We start from the raw sequence: 11,762 nt of genomic DNA on the forward strand, positions 1-11,762 counted from the left end.
CACCACAATGGTTTTATGAGACTCACGGGAATGGCAATGTGGCGAGTTTAAGACCAAGTGAGGTGGGAGTATTTTGATGTGAGAATATATACAGCGCAGTTTGATCAAGTAACATTATTGACTACTGTATTGTGTTATTCATGACCCCCGTGTTTTTTCTGATAACAACACTACGAGTACCATAATGCCTCTGTGAGATTGTTAATTGAAAAGGCAGGTGATTTGTAACAACGTGCAATGCTAATCAGAACCACCTGACAAAGGCGTAAGCTGAAACGCGTTGTGGGACCTGATTCTGTGTTCAGTGAACTGCCGTAAGATGTTACCTTCATTAAAGAAATTGGCTGAATTGTACCTCCGGGAGTGCAGCGCAATCTTTGTAAAAATATATATATATATATACTTATATACATATATTTATATATTTATAAATCCAGACTCCATGGCACTGCACAAATGTTGTTTAATACAAAATCACAGGAATTACAGGCATCCACACCAACGTGTTTCAGCCGTAGCCTTGTTCACGGTAAAAAGTGAAAATGCCAAATGCACATCCATATAGAAACAACAAACACAAATGACAGACAAATACTTTAACCAGTGCTCAATGGAGGGCTAATGTGGCAGCTATTTTGGAATGTGGTAGTGTTGGAAAGTGGATTATTGGTAAGGGCAGGTAAGTACCTACACTTAGCAATAGGCCACTAACCTCCACTTAGGTCCAGTTAGGTCTCAATAAATTAAACCCAGCTCAACCCTCGGTAGCTTAGCAACGAGCATCAAGGCTTAACTTAGGAGACAAGTGTGTAAAGCATTTAAAAATCACAAAACAGTGAATAAGTAAAACACAAAACACAATAAAAATCCAACACCAATTTATAAAAATGGATTATATTTTGATCTTTAAAATGACACCAAAATGATTAGAATCGGATAAGGGGAACCGGAGGTATGAATTGTTAAAGAATTAATGTTTTCTAGTGCACAGAAGCAACTAGCACTCAAAGGGTTAAATAGTGTCACACTGGAAAGTGAAAAAGTCCAGAGTTCAGGCCACCCATGAGGCAATACTGTTACACTTACTTCCAAAAGTGTTTCTTGATCCAGGAAAGTTGTCCACAGCACCAGCCAAGGGTTCAGAGGCTCTGGCTTGCCTTTTGGGGTCTGGGATTACAACTCCCACAATGCACCTCTTCAACATATGGCGTTGCTCCAAACATCTCCAAAATTCTGGATCTTCTTTCAGAGGTCCTTTTTGGGTACTTGAAATGTCCACAACTTGATCCCAGGTTCCAGACTCTCTGAGTTGCTCCATGGGAGTTGGCATTACAATTCCCAGAATGCACCTGGTCAGAATCCTCAAATGGTCACTAGATGCTGGTCAGCTGGGCTCTGCTTGCAGGACTTGATGCAGGGGACTCAGGGCAGCTCCTTTGTACCTGTAGCAAACAGGGAGTCCCTTCTTGAAGCAGTAAAAGACAGGCAAAGCCCTTTTAGTGGTGAAGCCCAAGTGTGTAGCTGGTGCAGTCATTCAGAGTGCAGTGTCCAGGTGCAGGATAGGGTACAGCAGGGCAGTCCTTCTTCTTCTTTGTCTAGTTCCATGTAGGGATCTGATGTGTGGGTGCAGCTCTGCCATATTTATCCTTGCTCCTGGGTGAATAACAGAGGGGTCCTGAGTATCCAATCACAGGCAGGCTCCTCCCCCCCTCGATGACCACTTCCTGGGAAGTGTGGCAAAAATCAATCCCAGGGAGCAACATTCTTTAAAAATCCAACATGGCTGAAAGTTATTTTTGGAGGTTAGATCTGGCTGAGCCCACCCACTCGTGTGGCTAAAAATCCTAAACACACCCCTCTCCTGCCCTCTCCTAATCTAATCAAAAGGGTACCTATTTGTCTGGGGTTGCAGGATGTGAGGGAGGTGCTGGGCTACTCCAAATGTCCTTCCCTGCCTTTGAAGTCCTTTTTGGTCGCCCTCCCTCCATCCTGATTCACCATCTGCTGAGGCAGATCTCCTCTCCCAGGCACATCCTTTGTGTTCAGCCCAGGCCACTTCACATCTCATCAAGGCAGCCTGGCCAGGCTGCCAGAGGCTGGCCAATCAGAGAAGGGCACTACTGAGCTGAAGTTGGCAACTTTAAGGTAGAGTTTTAAAACTCTTCACCTGAGTTAGTTGTATTAAATCCAACAATTGTAAGTTGTGGGATTTATCATACCAAGTAATTTGATACCTAACTCAAGTCATCTGACACTTAAGGGGTCTTTATTAGTGAAAATAAAGTCTCCCTATTTTAGCCTATGGAGGCCATTCACTACAATGAGGGAAAAACAAATTTGGCTATTCTACCTCACCTGGGCTTATAAAACAATTTTTATATGGTCCCTGCTTATAGTTACATGGCACCCAACCCTGGCGGCACATGTGGCACACCTTAGGGGTGACCTATATGTACAATTAAGGTAGTTTAAGACTTTGGAAGTATTTTTAATTCCAGAGCTGAATTTGCATATAACTTTAGTTTAAAAGCAGGCAGCAAGGCAGGCCTGCCTTTACAATTACACTGTGTACCTCAGAAGTGCACCTATGGGTGCACTACTTATGCTGGGGTCTCTACACCTACATGCCCTACCATACACTAGGGACTTATAGGTAGGTTGACATAGCCAAATATAATTAGCCTAATTTGCATACTCATTTTAGACAGACCACAGGCCCTGGGACTGGTTAGCATTGCCCGGGGCACCATCAGAGTCAGGAAAATACCAGCAAAAAGTGAAAAATGGGGGGAAAAAGTTAGGGGGCCTCTGCAATCAGTCCCATTTTCTCACAGGTAGGTACCTCAGATTCTCAAATTTATTAATAGGAATAACCATAGGATAGCCCCTTACATATCAGAAATACAAATTAATCATCTACATCTACACTCATTTCATGCTGCGCCTCACCCAATCAAAGGAATAATGTGGTTACACCATTGTTTTTGATTCAAGAGCATACACATCACCTCAGTGGGCATTCCATGAGCCGTAATTCTTGTGTAACTCCATATCACATCAATCTTGCCCAAGTGGGTGTATGACTGAGTAATAGTGCAGATAAGTAGAGCCTATTTAAAAAATATCCCAAATTATCAAATCTATTAATGGTGATATCTATTTCCTACAAAAAAAGCCCCAAAAATATGTTGCATCATATACATGAAAAGAATAAATACCGCCCTAGTGGGCATTCAATGGACCACAGTTCACATATGACTCAAATACTCCATCAGTCATATGGCTTGTGAGAATAGAAGCAGATATGTAGAGGCTATGGTAATCCCAAAAGGCGCTTGTTATAAGCTCACCATTTCTTTCACATGTAGAAAAAATGAAAAAGAAAACATAAAGCAAACAGTTATTAAATACACTCCCATTAAAAAGATGCTACAAACTTACAATCATTGAAATACCCTAGGAGGCTAAAAGATACTTCAGAGTAAGATAACCCATGCCCACATAATTCTCACCCTAAACGTATGGCTAATTCTTCATTGGAGTTCAGGCCTCGAGGGATGAGAGTCTCAAAATCAATGATATATCTAGATTCTAGTATTCTCAATCTTTGTTGTCTACCCCCCCTTAAATGTTTGTTTTCAGCTGATCTATTACCACAAATTTCAGTAACCTTTCATCTTCACTATGTACTTCATAGAAGTGTCTGGCAACAAGATAGTTCTGATCGTTGTGGCAAATGGCTCTCCTATGTTCCACAATTATTTTTTGGGCTAGATGGATAGCCAATATATACAAAAATCAGTATTACAATTAAAGATAACTCTAATGTGATACAGCCTATTGTCTTGTCCAGTCTGCAGACTACTACAGGTGCTACTGTTGGAAGAAGCCCTACGTTGTAGGCAGCAAAAATAACCCAGACTTGTCGTGTCCTGAGAGGCTATTTGTCGAGATACCATATTGTGCCTGAGATTATCACGAAGAGATGTATCCTTCTTAAAAGTACTCTGAGGTGTAACATGTAAACATTTAGCCAACACAGGATCTGTTTGCAGAATATTCCAACTATTATTAAGTATTTTCCAAATATTATATGATTGATTGGAAAAAGTTGTAATGAACCTTACTGTTTGATCTTCTTCTATTTTATTTTTGCCAACAGTATATAATTAACTATTCCATGTGACACTCTTGACTTTCTCTACTGTCTGGAATATCATCTGCTTGCTGTAACCTCTTTGTCAGAAACCTTCGCACATAATCATGCACTCCTGCTCGTAGTCTTTCATAGTACTACACATCCTCCTAGCACGTAGTAACTCTCCATAAGGAATACTACGTATGAGACTAGGTGGGGAGCACAATGTGCATTTAGCAAACTGTTCCCTGCTTTTTGTTTTCTGAATAACCTAGTACTCAGGCAATCTCCCTTTACCATAACCTCCACATCCAAAACTTTTATGCAGGACTTGCTAAAATTACCACTAAATTGTAGATTGTATTTGTTAGTATTCAAATTCAATGCAAACTCCTTGGCTGATATTTCATCCCCTTTCCAAATAACGATCACATTGTTTATATATCGGAACCACAAAATCACCTGCTCCTCAAAATCAGTGTGTCCAATAGACACCTGCTCCTCCCACCAGCCCATGAACAAATTTGCATAGCTGGGAGCGAAGCAGGTGCCCTTCGCAGTTCCTTGCATCTGCTTGTAGATTAGTTTGTCAAAAATAAAAAAGTATTTTTGAGACAAAATGCCATCATATCCAATATCATCTCTGCATGCAACAGGAAAGAGATAGATCTAACTCACATATATCTCACTGCACCTATTCCCAGTTCATGCTCAATACTCATGTATAAGCTAGCAACATCCAATGTCATCAACAGATAATCTTGTTCTCAATGTATGCCCCAATGAACTTGAGAAAATGTGTAGTGTCCTTGATATAAGATGGTAGAGACTTTACAAAAGGTCGAAGGTAGACATCAATATATTTGGAAGTGTTTTCCAGTAGAGAGCCCATTGTTGATACAATGTGACAAGACCAAGTTCACTCTTATTTTGTGAGGGTGCAGCAAGAAGCGTGCATGTGTGAGTGTGAGTCCTAACACAATGGATCTCTGAGGAGGATTAATGTTGTCTTTGTGTAGTTTGCGCAAGAGGTTTAAGATTGGAATTTTTGGGTGATCGCATTTCAAAAACTGATATTCCTCCCACTCTAGGAGGCCTTGCTCCTCCCAATCAAACAGTATATCCCTATATATCCTATCTGCTTGCTTAGCTTGATCGAAATTGGACCTAGCATAGCAGTTGGGACCCCTTAATGCCCTCCTGGATTTATTGTCTTTTGTCTAAAATGACAATATTACCCCCTTAACCTGATTGCCTTATTACAATAGGGTCATCTTTTTTAAGATTCTCCAATGCCTTGACTTGTACTGGGAATAAATTATTAGTGGCTCTGTTAGTTGTTTTTTTCCTTATCTTTTTCAATTCCATGATTACATCTGTTTTAAAGACCTCAATAGCATCACAGGGCATTGCTGGCAAAAAATTGATTTGGGTTTGAATGGACTAGGGCAAGGTCTATCTTCTTCAAAGCCCATAGTGGCCAAATTAATAAACGGATCCTCATGAACCTCTACATCCTCATATGAAGTTGCTAAGGTATGCAATAACTCCACATCCCCAGTGCACAATGTATTTGGACTAGATGTTTCATATGTCTTTTTGGAGTACTCTCGTCTATTACTAAACCACTTTCTCAGTTTCAATTTTCTCACAAACTTGAACAAATCAATTTGTGTTTGAGTATAATCAAAATTACCAGTGGGACAAAAAGAAAGTCCTAATGATAGAAGTTTGTCTTCTGTTTCTGTCAAAAGTCTATTAGATAAATTTACCACATTCATTCGGCTGATTTCTTGGCCCTTGTCATTTCCATGGGATTTAATTCTTCTCTTCCGCCTTCTCGCCTTGGCTTGCCGATTCCTCTTACTCCTACTCTCATGCCTTTCCTCCTACCCCTTTGGAAGGATTGATGAACAAGGCTATGGCTGAAACATGTTGGTGTGGATGCCTGTAATTCCTACGATTTTGTATTAAACATTTTTGCGGTGCCATGGAGTCCAGAATTTTCTTTGCGTTAAGAAGGTTTTGTGTAGATGGAAGAGCGCTAGCGGAACCCGAAACAGACCGCCCACTTACAGCCTCCGTACTCCGAATACTTTAATTGAATATATATATATATATATATATATATATATATATATATATATATATATATATATATATATATATATATATATATTCATAGATAGATAGATAGATAGATAGATAGATAGATAGATAGATAGATAGATAGATAGATAGATAGATAGATAGATGGATAGATGTGTATATGTGTGTGTGTGTGTGTATCTCTCTCTCTCTCTCTCTCTCTATATATATATATATATATATATATGTGTATATTTGACTTATACTGGTTGCTCTCTTGTGTCTGAACAAAGCTAAATCTCTCTGATCAGATGCCATAACATCGAAACACGTGTCAGGGGTTGTTTTTGTTTATTCAAGGTTTGCTTGGATTGTTTTTTATCAATCCAAAGCTTTGATACTGGGCCTGGAGTGGTTAAAGGCTTTTGTCATTTTACAGCTCTGCAAAGATGGCACTGAGCCAAGCCTGTGCTTAAAGATTTTGCTCCCTTGTGTCTGGACTAAACCTCTCTGAAGAGATGTGATGACATTGAAACACCTGTCAGGGGTTGCTTTTGTTTATTCCAGGTTGGCTTGGATGGTATTTTATCAATCCAAAGCAGTAATACTGTGCCTGGAGTGGTGAAAGGTGTTTGTCATTCTATAGTTCGGTAAAGGTTGGGACTGAGCCAATCCTATGCTGAAAGCTTTTGCTGTACAAATGGCATACGACTTTGTCATTTTCTAGCTTGGTGTGGATGGCACTATAGCAATCTTACGCTTAAAAACTTTGCTAGAAAACAGACATTTGAGGTGAGCAAATCCAGAGTGTCCTGGTGTTGAATGGTGCTCTTTACTGGAGCTGCTCTCCGTCTAAACTTGGGAACTACCCAGAGTTTTCTCTTTTATTTTGCATAATTTATGCACCACTCTAACCCTGAAAATGTTTTGTTTTGACTCATACTGGTTGCTCCCTTGTGTATGGACAAACCTAAACCTCTCTGAAGAGTTGTAATGACACTGAAACACGTGTCAGGGGTTGCTTTTGTTTATTCCAGGTTGGCTTGGATGGTATTTTGTAAATCCAAAGCTGTAATACTGTGCCTGGAGTGGTGAAAGGCTTTTGTCATTTAACAGCTCGGCAAAATTGACACTGAGCCAATACTATGCTAAAAAACTTTGCTAGAAAAACAGACATTTGAGGTGAGCATATCCAGAGTGTCGTTGGTGTTACAGGATGCTCTTTACTGGAGCTGCTGTCCACCTAAACCTAGGAACTACCCAGGGTTCTCTCTTTTATTTTGCATATATGAATGTATATATATATATATATATATATATATATATATATATATATATATATATATATATATTTATATATATACACAGTAGGAAAGTAACCTCTTTCTTGGCATGGTTACCCCCCTTTTCTGCCTGCTGTCAGTGTGTTTGACTGTGTTCACTGGGATCCTGCTAACCAGGACCCAGGTAATTATGCTCTCTCTCCCAAAAGTCTGTAAAGTCTGTATTCCACCCACAATTGGCACACTAGTGCCCCATTATAAGTCCTGAGTACATGGCACCTAGGTAACCAGGGCATTGGGGTTTCAGGGGATCCCTCTGGGCTGCAGCATATATTTTGCCACCCATAGAGAGCCCAAGCAAAGGGTTCTGCAGGACTGCCATCGCAGCCTGCGTGAAAAGGTGCAAGCACCCTTTCAGTGCCACTTTTTACTACACCATATAACTTATATGTCACCCCTATGACAGGCCTACCAGCCCAGAGGGCAGGGTGCTATGTAACTGTGTGTGAGGGCACCCCTGCACTAGCAGAGGTGCCCCCACGAACTTCAGGACCATTTTCCAAGACTTTGTGAGTGCAGGGATTCCATTTTACGCGTCTACTGTACATAGGTCACTACCTATGTCCAGCTACATGATGGTAACTCCGAACATAGGCAAGTATTGGTTGTATGATTCCTTGCACTCTAGGGGGCTCCTTAGAGGACCCCCAGTATTGCCATTACAGCCTTCTGAGGGTTTCCAGGCAGCCCAAGCTGCTGCCACCTCCCAGACAGGTTTCTGCCATTCTGTTGCTTGAGAAGCTCAAGCCCAGGAAGGCAGAACAAAGGATTTCTTTTGGGAGAGGGGTGTTACACCCTCTCCCTTTGGAAATAGGTGTTACAGGCTTGGGAGGGGTAGCCTCTCCAAGCCACTGTAAATGCTTTGAAGGGCACATTTAGTGCCCTCCTTGCTTAAACCAGTCTGCATCTGTTCAGGGACCCCCTCTCCCCTGTCCATTACCACCCCGGGTGTGGTGCTCAGAGCTCCTCCAGAGGGTACCTGGGTTTTGCCATCTTGGATTTAAGGTAAGCAGGGAACTCTGGGAGCATCTGCATAGCCAGTGCCAGCAGGTGACGTCAGAGCCCCCTCCTGATAGGTAGTCACCCATCTAGGTGACCAATTCCCCTTTCAGGGCTATTTATGGTCTCTCTCTTGGATGGCTCCTCAGATTCAGATTGCAAGTCTCCAACAGTGATCCTCTGCAACCTCCACTTTGGCTTCTGACTCCATCTGGACTCTTCAGGCCCCTACAAGTTGCAACAAAGAAGCAAGACACCTCCAGCAACATTGTATCTCTGGCTCCTTCCAGCAACTGCAACATTTCCCCGGTCGTACATCCTCTGAGGACAGCCCGTCCTCAGCCTGCATCAGCAGGAAAAAGGAATCTTCCTTGGGGAGGAGAAGTCACTCCCCTGCTTCTGCAGGCACCAACTGAAATGACCGGCTGCATGGATCCCCTCTCCTACTGAGTGGCATGGATCCTGCATCACAAGTGGTAGACTGAAGTGGCCTCGATGGTCTTCTCTTCCAGCTGTCCAAGTTGGGTCGAGTTAAGCCCTTGCCTGCCCACGCAGGACAGTAATCCTGTGCACTGGACCTTTGCAGCTGCCAAGGCTTGTTGGCATCCTTTCCACAAGATCTCCAGGCATCTTGAAGCTCCAGCCCCCAGCACTCCTTCCTGCAACGCACAGCTCCCTGAGTGGCGTGGGAACCTTTCTTGTAGTGCTGTATGGGACGCTTCTGCGCCTCTCCTGTTCCCGTACTGTGGAACTCTTGTGGGGGCTGCCTGGGCTTCTGTGGGCTCTCTGTGTTGCTGAGGGACCCTTCTGACTCCCTTCCTGGGTAGATTTAAACTGGTCCTTCCTGGTCAATGCAGCTGCACTTTCTGCTAACTTTGAGTTTTGCGTGTGCCAAGGCTTGTTGGCGGAATACGAAGATGCAAACCAGACTGCAATCCTCCATCCGGCGTACAACATCACCCGCATCCTCCAGGAACCCTACTTCGTCTTCTTGAGTGCAGTGCTGATGCTTCTTCACCGGTTGTTCACTTCTTGCACCTTCATCTTGGTGGATAGGGGCTCCTGCCCTTCCTGGACTCTGCTGTGCTTCTTGGACTTGGTCCCCTTCTTACACAGGTCTTCGTGTCCAGGAATCCACTGCTGGTGTCTTGCAGTCTCTTCTGGGTTTTGCAGTATTCTTCTTAACTTCTCTGTATGTGTTCTGGGAAACTTACTGTGATTTACTCCTGTTTTCCTGGTCACTGGGGTGGGTTGTGGTACTTACCTTTGGGCTTTCCTAGTACTTCCAGCTCCCCTCTACACACTACTCTTACCTAGGTGGGGGAACAACTTTTGCATTCCTTTTTTTTTAGTACATGGTTTGTACTCCCCCTAGGCCTATTTCTTTCTATTGTGATTTTCACTTATTGCACTGTTTTTTGACTGTTTTTATGCCTATTTCTGCATACTAGTGAATATAATTTGTGTATTACTTACCTTCTAAGGGAGTATAGTCTCTATGGTATTTTTGGTATTTGTGTCACCAACATAAAGTACCTGTTTTTTTTGTAACACTGAGGCCCTCATTACAACTCTGGCGGTAAAGTACGCCAACATACCATGTCCGCGGCGGAATTCCGCTACGGTTATTATGACCCACACTCAAAAATCCTCCACAATATAGACACCCACACAAGTCCACCACACCAAAGGTCAGTGATAAACTGGCGGTACCAAAACGCACACCGTTACGCCAACAGGAATATGCCCACACTATCATGACCCACAAATCAACGGGAGGTCAATCAACCTCGGTAATCCATTAGCGGTCGGTGCACACTACTGCGCTCAAAATACTCACACATTTACAAAACACAACCACATTGGACAATCCAAAATACACACACCTGATACACATACACACACCACACCCACACACTCACACCACTATAAAACACACACCCACATTACCCACAACTCCGTACAATGACATTTTTGGAAGAAGCATAGAGACAGAAAAGCTACGACAACACCAGCATCCAGAGGCACACAACACCATCACTCATACACCATCCACGCACCTCAAAGAACACACCCCAACATATCACCCCACACATCACATCAACCATCATCTCACACATCACCCACACCACATCATGGCACCTCAAAGACACCCCAGGTTTTCTGAGCAGTAGCTCAGGGTCATAGTGGAGGAAATCATCCAGGTAGAGCCACAGCTATTTGGATCACAGGTGCAGCAGACCTCCATTGCAAGGAAGATGGAGCTATGGCGGAGAATGTCGACAGGGTCAACTCAGTGGGACAGCATCCAAAAACACGGAATGAGGTGGATCGACCTACGGGGACGGTACGTTCCATGGTATCCAGACACCAGGTAGCCGTACAGAGGACTGGTGGTGGACCCCCACCTCCTCCCCACAACTAACAACATGGGAGGAGCAAGTATTGGCGATCATGCATCCTGAGGGCCTCGCAGGAGTAGCAGGAGGACTGGACTCTGGTAAGTCAAACCTCACCCTACCTGCATGCCATCACATACTTCTACCCCTACTCTCACACCCACCACCCCAACACCTCACAGATACCCCACTATCACAACCCACACATCCCAATACCAAACCCTGCATGTGACAACAATGCATGGGCCCCCAACAAACACCTGACTGGACACCCATCACCACAGCATGTCCAAGGGAGAGACTCACCCAGGCCACACAATCACCACACACACATGGGCCAAGGCGATAATGCAAGCACAGTAGTAGAGGGAAACACACCCATTGCACAAGATGGCACACACAGATACAATAACAATGCATTTACACACCAACAGGACCCCTACACAACGTCACTGGACAGGAGGTGTCATCCATATCCAGTCCCCCCACAGAAGAGGCCCACAGTGACGACAGCAGCTCTGCATGCCTGGATCAAGATGACCAGCCTGGCCCATCAGGGAACTCTGGACAGTCTCTTTCCATGCCACAGTCCCAACCCACCACAGAACCTCCCCCCTTAGCAAACACCAGCACAGCACCCACCCAGCGGGCTCATGCCACTGTTCCCAGGACACGTCAATCAGCATTGTGTCCACCACTACAGGGACCCCAGGCAACCCCACTAACCCAGGACGATCAGGGACCTGGGGTCAGTGGCAGTGGGCACACGGTTCAGGAGACAGAGGCACAGGACCA

The sequence above is a fragment of the Pleurodeles waltl genome, chromosome 10 (assembly GCF_031143425.1).
Source record: "Pleurodeles waltl isolate 20211129_DDA chromosome 10, aPleWal1.hap1.20221129, whole genome shotgun sequence".
Classification (NCBI taxonomy): domain Eukaryota; kingdom Metazoa; phylum Chordata; class Amphibia; order Caudata; family Salamandridae; genus Pleurodeles; species Pleurodeles waltl.